At 35.3% G+C, this 20,337-nt stretch overlaps 1 protein-coding gene and 1 non-coding gene across 2 annotated transcripts in view; one reads left to right on the plus strand and one right to left on the minus strand.

The window, feature by feature from the left end:
- CADM2 (cell adhesion molecule 2) overlaps positions 1-20,337 on the minus strand; it is a 1,081,856-nt gene that overhangs the window by 254,824 nt on the left and 806,695 nt on the right. Inside the window, exon 2 of the mRNA XM_030329992.1 lies at positions 10,237-10,384. The gene's annotated coding sequence lies outside the window, so the exon portion shown is untranslated. The remainder of the gene's footprint in view (positions 1-10,236; positions 10,385-20,337) is intronic.
- Positions 19,833-19,940, plus strand: LOC115524307. The gene has a single exon (XR_003972020.1). It is a non-coding gene; the product is annotated as a U6 spliceosomal RNA (small nuclear RNA).

Below are 20,337 nucleotides of genomic sequence, written 5' to 3' on the forward strand. Positions count from 1 at the left end.
CTGACAGCAGAGAGACCAATATGGGGCTTGAACCTACAAACCGTGAGATTATGACCTGAGTCAAAGTTGGATGCTTAATCGACTGAGCCACCCAGGTGCTCCTAAAAAGTAAAACTTTTAACACTATGTTTTACCTAAATAGAATTATATTGGCATAAGCTAAAATTATGTAATTTTACAAAGAATTAAATTTATACGTTATGGACAGTATATATTGATACTGTTGTGATTTTCTTGTACTTACTAAGAATTATAATGTCAATGTTATTTTGAAACTTACTTAAAAAATGTTAGGATATCTTACATCTTACATTTTCCATGGTCTGTGAATCAGATCCTGATTCAAAGGCTGTTCAACATAGAGACCATATCAGTATGTCACCAGGAAATTAGTTCTCTGCGCAGTATACCATTACTTCACATATTTGACAAATAATACATAATAGTTTATTTACAACTGTTTCTTTAAATAAATTCATTTTATCCAAATAGTATATTTTCAGTCATGTGTATTTCAAGTGAAATGATTTTTCCCTAGGCTCATGGAGGACATATTTACCAATTATTTTGGAATTTCACCTCCTCAATGATGAGGCTTACTATGAAATAAGTAGAATTGTATTTATCTACCTGTGGAATGCTTGACCCAATACTTTCCCCCTACATCATCCACCATCTCTATATATAGATGGTACATGACGACTTGCTATTTGAGGTCAAAATCCATATTGTATTACGTATTGTATTACATTCGTGGTTCCAACGCCCAGTATAACTCCTGGGACATCACGGTGTTTCACAGAATAGAACTGAAATTGTGACTTGGAAATTTTTTTAAGTATTAAATCTGCTTAGACATTTATAGAATAAGGGCACTTACTTAGTGAAAACCTCCTTTCTTTAATAACTATTAATTCCCCAAATTGAGGATCTGAAATACCACAAAAGATACCAAAGCATTTCCCCAAAACCTGGTTGGTCATTGTTTGCATTTTTTAAATTGCTTTGGGAGATGGAAACAGATGACACAATGGTGGTGACTATCCACCTAACCTGACTCTAGCCATCATCCCACTTCTACTGCCATCATCATAAAAAGTGGTATTCCTCAGGTGGTTTATGATCATTTTAATAAATCCTGACTAGTACTGACTCTATCTATCTTACTATATATTAATATACTATAAAATATGTTCCCAGAAACATATATAATTAGAAGATAAAGGGAATCTAACTTTAACCAAGACAAGCTTTCTTTTGAGTAGCTCTTATTCCACATGGAAAGGACTACTAAAAATCAATGAGCTACAATAAGTATAAACAACAGGCATAGTACTTATCACACTTTAGTTAACAAATATTTATTGAATGATGGTTGGATAAACACACAAGCTAATCACCAGAAGTTAGAATAAATATTTTGAATATTCTTCTCTTTGTAGGGTTTGCTAACAAAATGTTAGTGCAATGTACATAACTAAGAGCACTTAGTTCAGGAATTTGCTCATCTCAGAGAACTACAAATACCTAATTTATTTGGATTATATTCACTTTTATTTTAAAACTAAAAGCATTATAAAAAGTAGTAACATTAGTAAAACTAGTTTTCTCTAAAATATAATATCTATTATGGAAAGTATGCTGAATTTCCAAATATCCAAGAATTAACATTTCCTGAAAGCATTCAGGCATACATATATGCTTTTGAATGTCCCAGTTACAAATGTTGATGCTATTATAACTCTAATCTACCCTATACAGTAAAATTTATAGTGTATGTGTTATCTATGTTTCTCTTGAAATTGCTGGACTTAAACTACACTAGAGTAAACAATTAAAAAAGTAATATTATGTACAACTGATGATTTTGCTTATGCTTAATGAAATTTCCAATAATGGCATTGTCATTAGCAGATTAAGTGAAAAGGAAATTGTTTTCTTTACAAAATCTATTAGCACAGAGTTTAATATATATATTAAATTTGAGGAATATAACATTGAAAAAATTATATGTTTTGGAAACAATACATTACTTATTTCTCCCAAAAGAAATAATTCTATTCAAGGTAGTTTGTGAGTATAAAGTGATGCAAAGTTTTCCATAGAAATGGTCTTTACTGAAACTGGGTAAGAAAGAACTTTGTGCATGATAAGTAGCGACGGTTACTCCTGCATATCCTTCCGGATATATGTGTTTCTTTTCCTGCTCTTTGCTCTGAGAGAGTAAACTACCCAGATCCCTTGACTTATGGATTCCATTTGGGCTCAGACCATGGAAAAGCATTGTCAAGTATCAGAAGGTTGGAAGAAACAGAGATCAATTGACATATTTCTATAGGCCACACCTTCCAACCAGTTATAGCTCTAATCAGAAGCTTCCTCTCACAATCATAGCTTTTGCTTTTTCATCACCCTTTCAGGCCCAACGTAGGACTGGTTTCTTACCATTGCTAGCTCCTGGGTGCTGTATTATCTTGACCAGTTCCTTTACATATGCCTATACCTATCTGTAAATAGTGTGCTCATTCTTTATTACCTCCACTATAATTTTTTTTAATAGTAACTTGGTTCATATTCATTTAATATGCATGCATTTGCTAGAAAATCTGCTAATGCATATGAAATGACTGTGGTATGATGGAGTTGAAATATGAAATAAAGTGTGCTCAGGAGATCTAATAAGAAGGTGATTTGGTGGGGGGCGGGGGGGGGGTGCGCCTGGGTGGCTCAGTCGGTTAAGTGACCAACTTCGGCTCAGGTCATGATCTCACAGTTCGTGGTTTCGAGCCCCACGGCGGGATCTGTGCTAACATCTCAGAACCTGGAGCCTGCTTCCGATTCTGTGTCTTCCTCTCTCTCTGCTCCTCCCCCTGCTTGCAGCCTGCCTCTCTCTCTCTCTCTCAAAAATAAACAAACATTAAAAAATTAAAAAAAAAAAAAAGAAGTTGACTTGGAAGTAAAGACCTAAAAGAAGTGATAATTTCCACAGGAAATTAAGAAAAAAAACCCACAATAAAATGAAGTCCTTACCAGAATGATCCAGCATAAAGTGAATTAGGCTCATCCCAAGAAAACTCAGGCTCATCATTGTCTTGTCATTTACTATTCAAGTTATTCAAATCTGCATATATAAAATGGGACCTTGTACATAAAACGGGACTGCCCACTGTACAGGGTTGTTGTGAATACAGTGAGAAAATGTAAACCTAAAGGTTTTTTAAAAATTTGTATTGTGTACCGTTAAGTTGTCATCATTAATTCCATGTCTTTATTGTAACTTATACATATTATTTGAAAAAAAATATTTTAAGAAAGCAAAAAGAAGGGTAATGTTGGCCACTTCAATAACTGCGTTATTGAGTTAATTTTTAATATTTTAAAGTCTGTCACATTGATGGAAACTAGTCGTGGGTATAGACACTGTCAGGTGGTACTGGTTGGCATGGAGCCAGGAAATCTTGTGCTTTCATTTGAGGTTCATCTCATTTTTCTTCTCCTTATCACTCCTTGTTCTAAGACACCTTATTCATGTTCTTTCTCTCCCACTGCCCCCAATATTAATGTAAAATTATCGGCAGAATAATTAGATAATTAACACCAGTGATTTTTGGTTACGCCGTTAGTAAAATTTTATTTTCATTCCTTTAGTTATGAAATTTCCTCCAGGAAATATTTGAGAATCATTCAAACATAATTGAAAAAAAGCAAAGTTACTGTGAAGAGAAATATCACAAAAAGTTGTGTATTTTACATTTTTATATAAAACAAATACAAGCACATAGAGATATGTCTGTTTAATGCATACACTATGCACCCCTGGAGATGTTTGTCCAAGGTATTTTTTGTCAATAATAGGAAGGAATTGAAGTGTTTTTTCCTGAGCATTAAGTGATCAGATTGTAGTACTTCAATTGTTTTTTTTCCCCCCACACCTGCAGAGAAACAGACGCAATGATCTAATTGATTTTTTCATTTCCATTGCCAAATGCCACACAGCATTCCTGTGGTGTGTCAATGAACAACACTCCCTATTCTCTCTGTCTCCTTATACCCACTCTATTCCAAATGCTTACCTACTATTAATAACAGATGTGGTAAGATTTGTGCAAAAAGAAAGAGAAGAAGGACATACATAGCAAGTGAATGAATGAGCTATGTCTAGTCTCGGTCGCTCTGACCCATTAGTACCTGTAAAACATCCTATTGAGTTTTATTTTCTATTTAGATCTGCAGGTTCTTAAGTGTTATAGAAAAAAGGCTTCATATAGCAACTATGCAGAAATGAAATGGAATTGTAATGAAATATTTACTTCATAGGTTAATGATTTTTGGTGTTCAGATACACAGAAAGTAGACAGGGAAATTGTTTAAAATGCAGTTCTGATCCAAACACTGGAACATCTGATTCGGTCACGTATCGATGAACCCCTTTTATTACTCTGCTAATTGGGGTCAGAAGCAAGATTAGAAGCCAGATCTGACTCCTGTGTCTGATGCAATGTTCCCATTAAAGCTATGCAACTTACAGAGCAAAAATTTGTTTATTTAATATTCAATACATTTTCACGATGACCTAGGGTTGTCTCCGTTGGAAAATACATATTCTACTAGCTGAGGCTGGAATTGCATGAGGTCTATTATGGCATCTAAAGAGTGAATCAACATCTAGGACTGTGCTTTTCAAAATAGTAACCACTAGCCACACATGCCTGTTGAGTACTTGAAATGTGGCTAGTGTGACTGAGAAACTAAATTTTGATTTTATTTAATTTTTATTTAACTTAAATTTAAATATTCACATGTGGCTGCTGGCTACAGAATTTTGTTCTGCAAAGATATAGAACATTGTCCTTGTTATGGAAAATTCTCTTGGGCAGTGCTGACTATAATTTATCCCTCTGTCTTACTTTATGTGTGTCTTCAACATTTTGAAAGGAACTCCTGCTCTTTAACTAAAAGGCAGCTGCCAATATCAATGGTAGAGGCCACTGGCGTTATACTTAACCTGACCGGGTGCAAGATGCCTTTGTTCTCAGGGGCATTCTGGTGAAAACTGACACAGAGGTCATACCTGGATTCAAATGTCTTCACTACCCATCATTTGCCGAATGTCTGTGGACAATTTTCCTTGAGAGTTGATCCTCAGTTCTCCGCTTGTAAATGAGGAGGCTACTGATCATATTAAGAGTGCGCAAGGTGGCAAAAGCCCGAGTTTTATTGCTGAATTCACTGCTTTCCCCCTTATTTACCTGAATGAGAAATCTTAGATATGATTTCACCTTACCAATCCCCCCCCCCCACCCCCTGCCACACACAACACCTATCTCCATCTGAGAAGAGATTCCTGAATATTCACATTTACCTCCCTTACAGAGACTACCAGGAACGGCCTTCAGCTTAATTCTCCTTTACTGACCAAACAACTGTCCCACTTCACAGCGGGTTTTTCTTTAGCTAATAATTCCAAGTAAACAAGAAGGTTTCCCAGTTTGAACTGAGCCAATGGGCTGCCATCCTGAGTTCTTTGTTCAACCCTCATAGGCTGGAAGGACCCTTCCAGATCTGTGTCTTCAGGTAGCATGAAAAACTTCTCGGAACATGTTTTGGGGCTCATAGCGGCAGTGACAATGTCAATGAGAAGCACTTGTTCCATTCTTCTGGGCCACTTGCCCTCTTTCCTTTTCTCCCTTCCTTCTCAATAACCTATGTCAGTACAAAAACCTAAGTTTAGGGATACAGAACTTTTGTGAAAATTTACTTGCTTAACCCAAAGCTTTTCAACTTCAGCTGCATTTCTTAAAGTTTATTTTGAGAGACAGAGAGAAAGAGAGAGAGAGTAGGGGAAGGGGAGAGAGAGAGAGAATCCCAAGCAGGCTCTGCACTCTCAGCGCAGAGCCCTATACGGGGCTCAATGCAGCGCTCCATCCCACCAACGGTGAGATTGTGACCTGAGCAGGAATCAGTCAGGGCATTAACAACTGAGCATTCAGGCCCCCAACCTCAGCTGCATTTAAAAGCACCTGAGACACAATTAAAACACTGTGATACTGTATAACCCTTCAAAACTTCTGTTTTGAAAGCTCCTGAAAACAATAGGCAATATAATATGATACAGAAATAAGCACAGAATTAAGGAGGGAGCCTTTAGTAACAGTAGGCAGCCACCCTGCAAAAGGTGGTGCAATCAGAGACACAGACAATCACTCATTTTTTCTATTGTTCTCCTGAGCAGTTGTCACTTGCACAGCATGTGTGTGTTACTCCAGTCATGCCTAACCATCTCAGCTTCTGTACTTAGGCCTCTGGCACAATGTAGCATGTTGTTTGCTCAAGATAAGCTTTAGGACTGAAGTGAAGCGGGTAAATGTGGACAAAAAAGATGATGTGGGACAAACCGTGATGTGGCATCGTCAAAAAATGCTTTCATTTTCAACTCTTGCATTTGATGACATCACTGTCAAAGATCCCTTCCACTGAGACATCACAAGGAACTGAACCAATGACTTGTGAGGGGGACACACGTTAGACTGCCATTCATGAAAGGGTATTTTATGCACAACTTCTGTTATTCTGTTGGCAACAGATTTTAAAACCTAATAGAGTTAGAATTAGAAACAATCTAATATCAAAACTAGAAACTGGCTATACTACATTCACACAGATACACACATGGAGGCTTTTTCAACATGACTCTAGCTATCACAGCAATTGGTAAAGAAAAAATAAAATAAAGCAAGTTCACACTACAACAACTCATATGATCAGATATTGCGATTTTATGGCAATAAGATGCAGGAATATGTTGCTATATATCCCAATATAACATGATGGATTTTTTTCTCACCATAATTATCCCTCAGGAAAGAGGGGCTGCCTTGTTTCTAAGTCTTGCATTTCTTGCATTACAAGCTCTTTTTTTTTTTTCAACAAGATCCTAACACATAGCTTGAAATACCCTGAATCAATTCTGGTTTTAGATGTTCTATAAAGGATAACTTATAGAATCACTGTAAGAGGAAGCAAAGACATTTTGTATAGATTTGTTTTTGTGCCTGAGGATTTGACCTCACCACTGTAGATGTCACTGTAAACATGACTCTCAAAAATCTCCTTAAAAAGCAGGACAATATGTTGGTACATACGTGGAGGTCATTATTATACTCCTGCAGGATGAATGAACAACAAAAAAATTGTTTTGGTGTCATAAAAAATCATAGTTGTTTCTTGGGACAAATTTCTCATTGATAACATCCTACACTTTGAAAAAGCACTGCTAAGTAAGATGATTTCCTTAAATGCCAGGATGGAAAAGCAATGTCTCTAAATGAATATATGTTTTTCTTTTAGTTTAAATATGCACATATAATCAGATCAACAAATTAAATAGTTTTAAGTATGTATTTCATTGTTCCATGATTATCTTTAAAGGACTGTGGCCCCCAAAACATTTTCTCTTGCTTTATACCATTGAGAAAACAAGAGATTTTTCTTAAAATTGATGTCACCTTATATTTGGGCATATACGTTTAAATACTTATTTACAAATACTTGTAAGCAACTAATATTAAAAAGCAAAAGGAGTTTGTTGAATCTCTGTGTGACTCTTATATATTTCTTTTTTAACCAACGGACTTCATTCTTTGAAAAGCAACAGAGATCACTGGTTTTAAACAGAAATCACAAATTCCCTCCAAACACCATAAAGGAGCAAAGAAAGTAAACACTGACACATTTTTTTCAAGGAGATGTGCCATCACTACCCCAAAAGCACTAGTAGATTTAAAACCAAATATAAAGCTTACATAATATTAGCATGATAAAACTTAGACACATTTTTTACTAAGAACCAGTGAAATCAAAAGTCTTTAAGCTTCATTTTCACTTATACAACTTTCATTCCGACTGAATATACTTGAGATACAAGCTACTTTTGTGGTTTTATTTATGAAATTGTAAAATAATTAATTCACAAAATCAAATTTTTACTCTTGAATATACTTCTTTAAGCTTTAAACTATCGCATTAGATATTTCTCATATTTATCAAATTGCAAAGAGATATAGTCTCATAAATCTGTTAAAAACTTCTAAATGGGATAAAAGAGTCCTTATAGAAGCATTAAATAATCAATAATTATTAATAGGAATTAAAATTGGTATTAATACTGCTATAGTGAGTGTTAGCAGATGAAGGCCTTTAAAATTCATTTCAGACTCTCTAAAATATTCTTAAGTACCAAAACAAAATAAAACAAATAACAAACAAAAAAACAAAAGAAATGTCTACTACTACAAGTCCCTGTTAAACATGAATGATTTCACATCAAACACTCTTATCAAAACATGAGATATATAATATGGAGTCAACACATTGGCTTTAAGTCTGGTCAATATTTAACTCACAATCTTTAAATGACAATATTAACTTTAAATCTCACATGACTGTGAGACATTTAGCCCCTTCCTTGTGCTCCTATGAAAATATGGCCTTTAGTGATATCTGCTGCATTTGTCCTTAAATAGCAAAATAAAACAATAAATAAAAACTTTAAGTAATATACTTCTATAGAAATGCTAGCCTGACCTTCTGTGATACTTAACTTTATGTGACAACTAATTAATTAGACCACAGTACCCAGATATTTGGTCAAATGCCAATCTGGATATTGCTGTGAAGGTATATTTAGATGAGATTACATTGAAGTCAGTACACTTTGAGTAAAGCAGATTAGCCTGCATTATGTGGTTCTTGTTCAATCAGTTGAAACCTTAAGAGGAAACATGTGAGGTCCCTGGAAGAAGGGATTTTTTCTTTCAGACTGCCTTAATACTTGAGCTGCAATATTGACTCTTCCCTGTCTCCAGTCTGCTGGCCTGCCTTGCATATTTCAGGCTTGCTAGCCTCCACAATCACTCGAGCCAGTTTTTTTAGTCTCACTCTTTCCTCTCTCACTCTCCATCTCTCTCTGTCTCTGTCCTTCTCTCTCTGTAGATAGCTATAATGTCTCTATGCATCTATGTATCTATCAAGATAGAGAATACTTGTCCCCTAACAATGTACTCTAAAATATATTTTGTTCATGTGTTTAGTGTCTGTCCCCTACTGGGACCGTATGTCCCTATAAGGGCAGATATTTATCTGTTTGTTCACTAACTCTAATGCCTTTTACAAAGGAAACCTCAAAAAAAAAATTGAGGTCAATAAATTCGATTTTAGCCAATCTTTCATTATATATTAAAGTTGAAAATAATTAAAATTTTCATTTTAAATTTGGAGTACATCAAAGAGAAAAACTACAGTGAGGTAAAAAACAGTGAATTTCTATCTTAGGGGGAATGGGCACATTTATTGGCTAATTTGACTACACTTTAATCATTAAAATGGAGCTGATTTCAAATTTTCTTACGGTTATCTACACAGATTCATAAGAAATCCAGATATAAGACCATGTTGAAGAGCTGATATATAGATATTTATATTCTATATAATTTAAATAATCTAAAGCAACAGCTCCTTATTTTTGTTATAGTCATGACTCGTTTCCCCCCCGACGTCACCCCAGCGCTTATAATAATGGATGAAGGCTTGGAAATTCAGTGTATAATTTTAGTTGTTTGCTTGAATTAAATATTATGAATTTCATTAGTTTCCAAAAAAGTTTAATCAAAACTATCATCCAATTAGGAGCCCAGTTAATTAATGAAGTCTAACTCAACTTGAAGTAAATACAGCTTTTTAATTTCAGTTTATTTTGAAACATGCAGATACTTAAATTTATTATGGGAATGGTTTCTACAATTCTTACTTGCAAGCCCATTCATAAGATAATGTCACAAAACTTTCCAAACTCATACAGCATCTTGTAAATATATTAAACTAAGGTTAATTAAAAAAAATTATATTACCTAGAGTGAGGAAAAAGCATTGTAATCTATACAGAAGGCAATTACAAGAAAGAAGGAATATGATATCTAGAGAGAATATAATGGTTAAGAGAAGGCATAAAATGATTTTTGAAATAGAACTGTAACTGTTTATTTTATTAAAAAGTTGACATAGGTTATCTTTAGTGTTTATGACTTGCAAACTAAAGTATTAATATTTAACATGTTTAAATACAAGCAGCGGCAGTTTTGTAATCAAAACGAATAATTTGAATCATCTTAGAAAAATAAATTCATTATAATTAAGATATTTCAGAATATGATTAAAACATTTAAAAGAAAATGTATTCACCTTTCTTGTCATCAAAGTACAGAGTCTGTTGAGCTGGATTTGACCACTGGAGGGAGGTGTTATCATTTGATCAACCCTGCAGGTCAAAATCGCAGTTCCACCTTCAACAACCGTTACATTCTGTGTTAGTGGAACTGCCCTTGGCTGCCTAAAAGGGGATTAAAGAAAATGTTGATTAAATGAGAGTTATAAAATGATTAACTTCCCAAGAACTATGTTGGACTTCTTACTCCACATAAAATTTAAACCAACCAAACAACAACATAACTATATATTACAAAAAGACAGAAAAAAAAATAATTGAAAGTCCTTAATTAGAGGACAAGACTCCTTCATACTCCCTTATATGTTCCAGAAAACCTTCTTTTCTTCCTAGGCACACATGAAGATTTATATGCAAATAGTAACATGATTGTCATTAATTTCCTTTGGCCTTGCATTAATAATATGGAGTGGTTCTAGTCATCTTTGAAGATAAGGCACTGGAATAATTTTGGCTGAATTGAACTCTCTAATGCAGGAAAGGAAACACATAAGACACTTCCCTGGTAGCTTTTATAATCCTGAATAAAGTCTATGAAATATGGATACTGGAACTTTAGATTCAATTTCTGATAACATAAAAAAAAAAAAGAATCCTATTTTATCAGAGCTTCTTGTAGATGCAGCTGTTTTTAGAAACACAAAATGTGTTGGGGAAAACAATGTAAGTATTTTTCAAGAAGTGTTCATCTTGTGGAATATCCATCAAAATCTTAAAGAGATTAACTTAGGAGAAGTGATAATATTCTCCTTTGTTCCTTTTTCTTGTTTCCTGATTTCCCCAATGAATATATATTTCTTTTATAATCAAGAAAAAAACCTGTATTTCAAATGACCCTTTGTTCCTTTTTCTTGTTTCCTGATTTCCCCAATGAATATATATTTCTTTTATAATCAAGAAAAAAAAAACATATTTCAAATGACCCTTGTCAAATCAGATCATTAGAATATAATCAAGTTTTCTATCTTCCTAAGTATCATACTAATTTATTAAGATAATTCATATAATAACTTTACTTAGTAAGAACACTTCTAATAGTTAAAACAAAACTCATGCACATGGAAACATAATACATAAATTTCACTCTAGTAAGATGATCTGGAGATGAGCTCTGCCAAATCCAGTAACAATTATCAACATGGGTAAAAAATGACTTTCCAGAGCCAGGTTAAAATACTATTATGTGAGCAAGGTAGTTCATTAAGTCAAGGATAATTTACATATGCAAGAACATTATGATGACTTAATCACACCCATGAAATATATTTCTCTTTTCTTCTTTCATTTTGTAATGATTCTATCATTACTACAAGCACCACTTGAGGTTATGCTGGAGCTATTGGCATAAAGGATCTTATTACCAAGAAGCCTGTTGATTGGCACCGTAAGAGACAGAAGAGCCTGAAGGGGAAAATTTCTTTCCAGACCTAAGTGACACAAGCACAGAGGTTCATGACCATGTTATATAATTAAGCCTATCAAGTATAAAATCTGATATCAGTAGCTTTGTCTTCTCAATGCCAACCTCTTAGAGTCACTATGGCAACTCCCCAGGATATCTCCCTGTAATCTTTAGGGTGGAGTTTTTAAATTGAGGTTAGGAGATGTCTGGAATAAATTCTTTGATAGTTGACTTAAAAGTCAACAGGAGCCAGAGTGGGATGTGTTTTGCCTTCAGCTCAGAGGTGACCTCTAGCAGGGAAACGTGGAGAACTATCAATCTTGTGAAGTGAGGTGGAGGCGAAAACCACATAAGAGAAAACATGAGCTAAAACGAAAGAAGGAATAATTACCAGAGTTATCAGATGAGCAGCTCATAAATATGAAGCTCAGAATGATTTTAAGATATTTTGCTCAAATTCCCAGGCATTGATGTAACACATAAATTGAACAAGCTGGGGGAGGTGGGATTCTTTAAGTAGTAAAAAGCACACAGCTGCTAATAAGAATACACAGTTCACCCCAGATAACAATTTGACTATCAACTGGTACATAAATAATATCGTCCTGCTTCTTTAAAGAAGTGGAAAAAGAGCAGTGATGCTTGCAATAATTTCATCCACTACATTTGCAAAATAATTTTCAAAACATCCCCATAAGAAAATCTTATCCTTCTCATTTCACAGATGGGTAAACTGACACTGGGAGGTTAAGTGATTTTCCATGGTGAAACAAAGTCAAGAACCATTTGGAGTTTGTTCTGAAAGTTGAGAATTTTATTCTTATTTTTCCACAAGGGCTGCTGAGCCATAGTAACTTTGTCACTATTTGCTTAAGTGTGAATTAGACAACAACAACAAAATAAATGAGTAAACCCTTTGACAATGAAATTTCCAATTCCATACCTTGCCGAGCTATGCCCTCATAAATTTCAGTTATAACATTAAAATCAAATAACAGAGGATGTCAATAGCAAGTGCTCTTAAATATCCTATCCTATTCAAAACTTACTTTGGACAATAATTTCCTTAGTAAATCTTTCCTCACTGGCCTATAGAAGAAAGAAAGTAATAATTGTTAGGGTCTTCTACATGCCAGGTACTGTATATACACTAGTATACCTACACCTGTCCTTTCAGGTAGGAGATTAGGACAGCTTCCCTCCATCTTCTCCCCACGTAGATTCTGACTTTAAAGTATTATGACTTCTGTTCCCTGGGACCTGCAGCCTAAAATCCCTGCAGTCAAATAATTTAGTTTTTCCAATAGAGAGCAAACTCATGTGGAGAATCTACTAATCTTAAATACCCTTAGGATATGTGGTTTCCAAATCAATTCAAAAGCCAGTTTTGTAGGCAGTCAAACTTCTTCTCAAGCTTTGAAATGCCTTTACTTCTGGTTATAACCTGGAGAGAGCATCAGGTTAACTGCTACTTTTCTCTTTTAACTCCTTGTGGCTCAAGTTTGTCATTTAATTCCATTTCAGAGAGTCTTTCCAAAGAAGTTAACAATTTTCCCAATTAGAAAAATTAGTGTGTTACCAAATTAAGGATTCATTGCAATGCAATCATCAGACAAATATTTTGGAGGGACCTACTACATGCCTTGCCTTGTATGAATCAACATCTGAAGATGCACAGAGCAAGAGAAACTTGCTAAGGAGACTGCAGAGTTCAGAAACTTTGGGAGAGGGTGTGATAGCAAGGGAGAAGGCAGTGTAGGTGTGGTATATAACTCATTATTTTTTTCCTATCTGTGAGAATTGTGAGATGCTTTGGGTCATACCATTTGGGGCCTTACTGTAAAATTATCCTTTCTCTGGCTGAGCTCAGCACCATCCTAGATTTCAGAGGAGTTAGTCTTATCAAACAAGTTTATGATCATCTTTAAAGGAAACAAACTTCCAATTTAGAATTGTAGAAGCTGGCTATTTTTCTATTTTTCCAGGCAGCTAATGTCCTTCATTTTCCTCCTCCCCTCCTTGTATTTATTCCCTTTCATTATTTGCATAAATATCAGTCTCCTTTACTTGTTCCCAGGCTAATTAAAGGGCAGGTGATGAGGTTGTCTTCCTTATCTTTGAATCAGCTGCATTGCTTAACATTCTGTATTGTGAGTTGGAACTCCTAGTGGGTGCTCATTGTCCAAAATGAAGCATCTTCGCAGGGTAGAGGCTGGCATTTGTAGGGGAACTTGTGACAGTAGAATGACCAGAATAACTCAAGTCTGTAGCATTTGTTCATGGTCAAAATAGAGGGGCAGAAGGAGAGACTGATTCTTCACCAAGAAAAAAAATATATATATATGGAAAATTTAAATTTCAAAACCCTTATTAGTAGAATATCTTAAGACAGTTTTTATGAAGTTCTAATTGAAAATCACGAGGAGTGTACATAAGATATAACAGATTGTGGTCTAGAACAGACACATCTAATACCATTGTCAGCCCCCAAAGTGAAACATAAAAAGACAGACTGTGCCAAATTTATGCTCCAGAAAGGGAAAAGCATAAAAGATAATACTTTTCTTGAATATGAAGTATAATAAGCCCTAACTAAGCCCTTTTAGGTAGACAGACCTCTGAAATGGAAATATTTTACCTTCCCTTCCTGGTCCAAGTTCCCTTGCATCAACATCCATTTTGACAGTACCCTTCCTCTATCATCTCATCCTCCATGAACACTAAGCCAAAGGTAAATATAAGAAAAATAAAGCTAAGCTTATCTGAGCCTTCACAATATTCTAGGCACTATTCTAAGTGCATTTCTTTTATTAGTGATTTACGTTTCATGCCAACCTTGTTGTTATCTCTGCCTTGAAGATGTGGGAACTGATGCAAAGAGAGTTTAAATAATGTGCCCACAGCCACACAACTAGAAAGCACAGCAGCTAGGTTTTGAACTCTTGCACTTGTCTTCAAACCTCATGTGCTTGACCAAAAAAATGCTTTGAAAATAAAGTGAACTTAATTCTGACTAACTTATAAAACAAGTATAGAGTTTGGAATCAAACAATTCAAAGCTGCATGTAGAACTTTTATATCTTTTTTTTCATTAATTTTTATTTGAGGGAAAGAGAGAGAGAGAGAACACACAAGTGGGGAAGAGTGGCAGAGGGATAGAAAATCTCAAGAGAAAATCTGAAGCAGGCCCCATGCCCAGCAGAGAGCCTGATATGGGGCTCGATCCCAAGACTGTGAGATCATGACTAGAGCTGACATCAAGAGTCAGATGTTCAATCCACTGAGCCATCCATGTGTCCCCTTTTACATCTATTTTTAATAATCGAAGGAACACTTGAAATTCAAGTAAAAGTTGTGATATGCTAGAGCTGAGTCATAACAGCTCAGGAGAGTCAACTCTTCTCTCTTTTGCTAAATGACATGCCTTGGTAGCTGGAAATGGACCACACTGAGAATCTTTTCACTATGGAAATTGGCAAACAACTCAAGTCAGTGTTTTTTCCCACAGAGCCAGGTGTTAAACATTTATAGAACACCACTGGAAAAGCTACCTTTGATGTCTCTTGTTGGGAGTATTGCATACATATATAGCATAAATAAAGTTTTTATTTCTTTCTGAAAACCAATGAACTCTTTCTAATGTAATACAGTTCATTTTGAAGTTCTTTTCTTCAAATTCTGAGTATCTTCAGTCTTTTTTCCCCCTTTATCCTCACATCATTTTCCAAGAGGCCTTTTCTCCTCCCACCCACCAGTATTCAATAAAAGTCCCTTAAATGATCTTTTTTCCTCTATTCTGTTGAACTAATACTCTTCATAGTCTGCCAAGTTTATTTCTAACCAGTATCAGTGATTGAAACCATTTAGGTTAGTTTCAGTAGTTAAATGGAAACAATTTGCTAATTTATTGCTGTGAAAGACACTTTAATGAAGAGCAATTATTCAATAGCCTGCAAAGATGGCTCTTTTGACCCTGTCTTTAAATAGCAGACAGAGAAGCTGCCATTATTCCTTCCATGTTTCCATTTCTCACGTACTTAGAGAAAAAACGGTTCAAACCTTTCCCTGTCTAGATTAGGAATTACCAAACTCAAAATCAAATGAACTGAGTCTTGACTCTTGTTGGCCTCAGTTGACCTCAGTTAGTTACAGGCTGTCCTTGCTTCACACATTTCAAGAATGCTTTCATTGATTGACCACCAAGAACCTAGCACACTGTCAATAGTACATAAAGAAGCAAATTCTAAGTTAATGGCCACCTGGACCTTGCTGACAGGCTGTGATGTGCCATTACCGTGGAGAGGCAAAGCAGCAAAGGGAGATCTTTGAAGCCAGCAGTATTGTTGAAAGAGAGCAGACAGGCAAAGATGCATGTTTGAACACTGATCCCAAAACACGGCTCTGCTTCCAAAAACGGCATCATTCAAGCCTTGCTATCTCTTGAATGGATGATGAGTGAAGGCAATGGTTTTCTCCATCTCTCTCCCTGCGCTAAAGATTAAATGTGGGCCACAACAGTGGATCAGTGCACATTGTGCATGAGTGCTTACTTACCAAGAGCAATAATCACCTGAGATATATCTAGACAGACAGGCAGAGGTTCAGTCTCTGCACATCTGAGAGGGAGTGAGTTACAGTCAGTGATTTTTCAGGGTAAATGATCAAATTTTGTGGGCTATTTAACAGGAACTGAGGACCCTCATTATTTTTCTTCCTGAAAATGAGCACAACTTTCTCAAAGGAAGAACCAGCTTTAACAACAGTGAAGGAGAACAAATAAAAACAAGATGTGAAGAGAATTTAAGATATAGTTTTTCAATAGGAAAGCATGAGCTTCTCATGAGATAAGCAATGTCACCTATTTTGGTCCTTCATTTTAGAAAATATTTATACTTAATGAAAACTGTCAGTGAAGCCTACAAAATCATTTAATTAAGTAGAGTTATCGGCATCTGAATCAAATGGCATGCATAATGTTTTGGCTTGTTATTAAATATTTTTGTGTCCTCTCTAAAACTGCATTGTATTTTTAAGTTTATAAAAAAAAGTTTGAGAGACAGAGAGCACGTACAGGGGAGGGGTAGAGAGAAAATCCTAAGCAGGCTCCATGCCTTCAGTGCAGAACTGGAGAGGGGCTCGATTCCACAAACCAGGAGATCGCCACCTGAGCTGAGATCAAAAGTTGGGCGCTTAACCGATTGAGTCACCCAGGTGCTCCCAGAACCTCATTTGAAATGCAAAATACTGGTTTCATATTAAGGTTCTCGTATTTGGGTTATGAAAAGCAGAAGGGCCAAATGGATCAGTAGATACACAATATGCTAAAGGATCTGAAATACAAGAAATGACAGGAATAGGCAATTTATTTTTAACTGAAATACAAAGGCACCTTACTATGCTTTAGGTCTTTCCCTCAACTCTTCCCAGCTTTGTATTTCTCTCCCTCCCCACTCCATCTCTTCTGTTCAATCAACAGGTCTGAGATTTATACAAAGAACCTGAATCTTAGAAAGTTCAAGATCATTCTTATTGCTTAGAGTCTAAAAATATATCTAAATGCACACACAGCATGCTATTACTTCCACTAAATTACTGAAGGCATTCTAAACAAATAACCTTCTAATGTGAAAGTTGTGGCTCAGTAGTTGTGTGTACTGAAACACATATTGCATACTAAAGCCTATTGGATTGAAAAGCACAAATCCTATTAATGCAAGCCTAAAATTCTCAAGAGAAGTGCAATAAATGCTCTATCATGTGAGAAAGGAAATTGGAGGAAAGATTAAGACTGATAACTAAGTGCAAAATGTTTCCACTTTTGGAATGTTCCTCTGTTCCCATGAATATTTAGAATTCTCTAGTAATTTTCCCGTGATTTCATTCTAGCACTTAGGTTTGTTCTGAAAAACTTTAAGTATTTCTGTTTTCCTAGGTTACCACATCATTTATTTTTCTTTGACTCTATCCTTTCAGGATTCAGCTTGCCTTATAGGGATAACACCTGGTATCCACCTTCTGTGCCACCCTCTGCCCAGCCACTATGGAGCATGGCCATCAGTCTGGTACCGCTTGCCAGTTTCCATAGAGACAGGAAGCACTTTGGAGACCTGTGTTCCATCGCAACTGCCAGACCAAGGCAGGAAAGAAACAAAGCTGGCGGGCAGTGGGTCTTGCAAGGCCAGGAAGGTTGGAAGGGCTTTCTCTTTCTGATATCGGAGCATAACAGTGCCAAATTGGCAGGTTCAACAGTTACAATCCTGTAGACCAGATTCTGGTGTTCACTGTGGCCATTGTGAGCGACCCATTCGGCTCCCAACTCCTGGAGCTGAATCTCTGTGTACTCAAAGTTTGGCCCTGATCCATGACAAAAGGCTCTTTCAGATTTACAGTGGCTCCCACAGCTCCCGACCCAGAGAATCATAATTCTCCTGTAGAAATTTCACCTCTCTTTCCCTTTTCTAGAATGTGATAATAGGTTTTCCTGGACATTCGTAGCAAACCAGGAAACCGATGGGATTACCACTGGATTGTTTCCAATTAACCTACACAGTGACTGTGAGTGGGTGACCCAGTTAACTACATAACATCATATCAAAACTAGTTACTATTTGCTGTGTCTATGATAGGATTTATAATTAAGAGTAAATTCTTGATTATCAGAATCAGGGCTGGTTCTGAAGAAATGTATAATGTAGGTGAAATATAACATCAGTGCCTTTCCCTACATTTCACAATGTTTTTGTGAGACTGTATACTTCAGCCTTCTGTATTATAAATATTCCCAGCAGTTATTTTTTTCTACTCCAAGTAGATTTCTTAAATTTCTTCCATTAATTTTATATTACTTAGCCATATCACAAAATCTATGTTTTCCTTAATTTACAGAATTCTAAGTTTCAGATAATATTTACAATATCCTGGGAAGTGCTATTTTATAGCTGCTTTATGTCCTTGCTTACTGGTTGTATTGCTTTAGTATGTTTTAAAACATTATGTGATTTTTAGGGGCCCCTGGGTGGCTCAGTAGGTTAAGCGTCCGACTTTGGCTTAGGTCATGATCTCACGGTTCCTGAGTTGGAGCCCTGCATCAGGCTCTGAGCTGACAGCTCAGAGCCTTGAGTCTGCTTCAGATTCTGTGTCTCCCTCTCTCTGCCCCTCCCACATGATTCTCTGTCTGTCTCTCAAAAATAAATAAAACATTAACATTTTTTAACATTATCTGATTTTTTAAAAATATGCCCAACTTTTAAAAACTTATGTTTGTACAAAATCAGATCTTTTCATTCTTTGCTTCCTTTCTGCCTCTTATTCTGCAAAAACGCATAATAAACAAAACGTTGTTAACATATTAAGGACTTAGTATACCAGACTAAATAAAAATATATCGGGTTCTGCAACTGAAGTAGATTTTTGAAATAAAGGCTTTAAAATATATTTGTTTTCATTAATTTATCTATATTTAACTTATCTACTAAAGTGTTTTGAGTTTTCTCAAAAAGCAAACAGTAATTTATTGAATGGGCATGATAGTTTTCAAGGAAAAAAATGAACTTGATGAATTGTTCACATTTATTTCCTTAAAGCTGTTTTTCTTCCTATACATATATATCTTCAAGTATTGTAATGTGGAAAAACAGAAAGCAAAGGAAATAATTTTAAAATGAAAAGGAAACTGTACATATTACAAAGCATTATAAAAGAATAAGAGAAATTTAGAATTATTTTTATAACTTCATACAGGCTTACTTGGTAATTATCATGTGTGTATAAATTCATTTTATCTCTCTAGAATACTGCTTTCAGGGTGAATGAACATGACCTAGATAGAACTGACTAGCTTTACTTGCTAACTGATGAACATTTGAGAGGCAGCCTTCCAGAGAAAAGAAATTTATGACCACAATCACAGTCTGGTTCACAGGAAAGCTCAATCACGTAACTAAATTCTAAATTGAGATGTCAACCTGGAGGAAATATTCTGGAAAGGAACACACAGATGGTAGGACTCTTCTAAAGACAGGGTGAGGAATATAGTGCTGAATGTACAATAATCAATCTTTTGGAAGAAAAAAAAAAGTACTGGGTGGGACATAAGTGTTTAAATTGAAGTTTCTGGGGAAAAACTTTAACCTGAGACTAAAAAGGGGGAAAGTACTTGCTTCAGTAGCACACATACTAAATTTGGAACCATACAGAGAAAATAAGCATGGCCTCTGTGCAAGGATGACAAGTGAGAAGGGGGAAAAATGACACCTATATTTTCCATTTCACCAAGTAGGTCTTACACAGTTCATATATTTAAAGAAAGTAACAAATTAAATTATATTATAATACATTTTACAATATATAATAGCCTCGAGGAAAATTAAAATTCCTAGTAACATTTCTAGGAGCAAATTAAATGCAAAAAATGCAAGAAAACAAAACAAGCATTATTAACCCTAACTTCAAATACATAATGGTTTAAAAATACAAAATGTAGCTATAAAAATAAAGTAAACAGAAAAAGGAAAGCTGTAAATTGAAGAGACATTGGACTTCAGTCTGGTTTTTATGCTGGCATTCCCTAATTCCAAATGAAAAAAATACACATACCAAATCAAATTAATTACTGCATAATATATTGTTGCTAATTAGTTATTTGACTTGGTTGTAG

The sequence above is a fragment of the Lynx canadensis genome, chromosome C2 (assembly GCF_007474595.2).
Source record: "Lynx canadensis isolate LIC74 chromosome C2, mLynCan4.pri.v2, whole genome shotgun sequence".
Lineage (NCBI taxonomy): Eukaryota > Metazoa > Chordata > Mammalia > Carnivora > Felidae > Lynx > Lynx canadensis.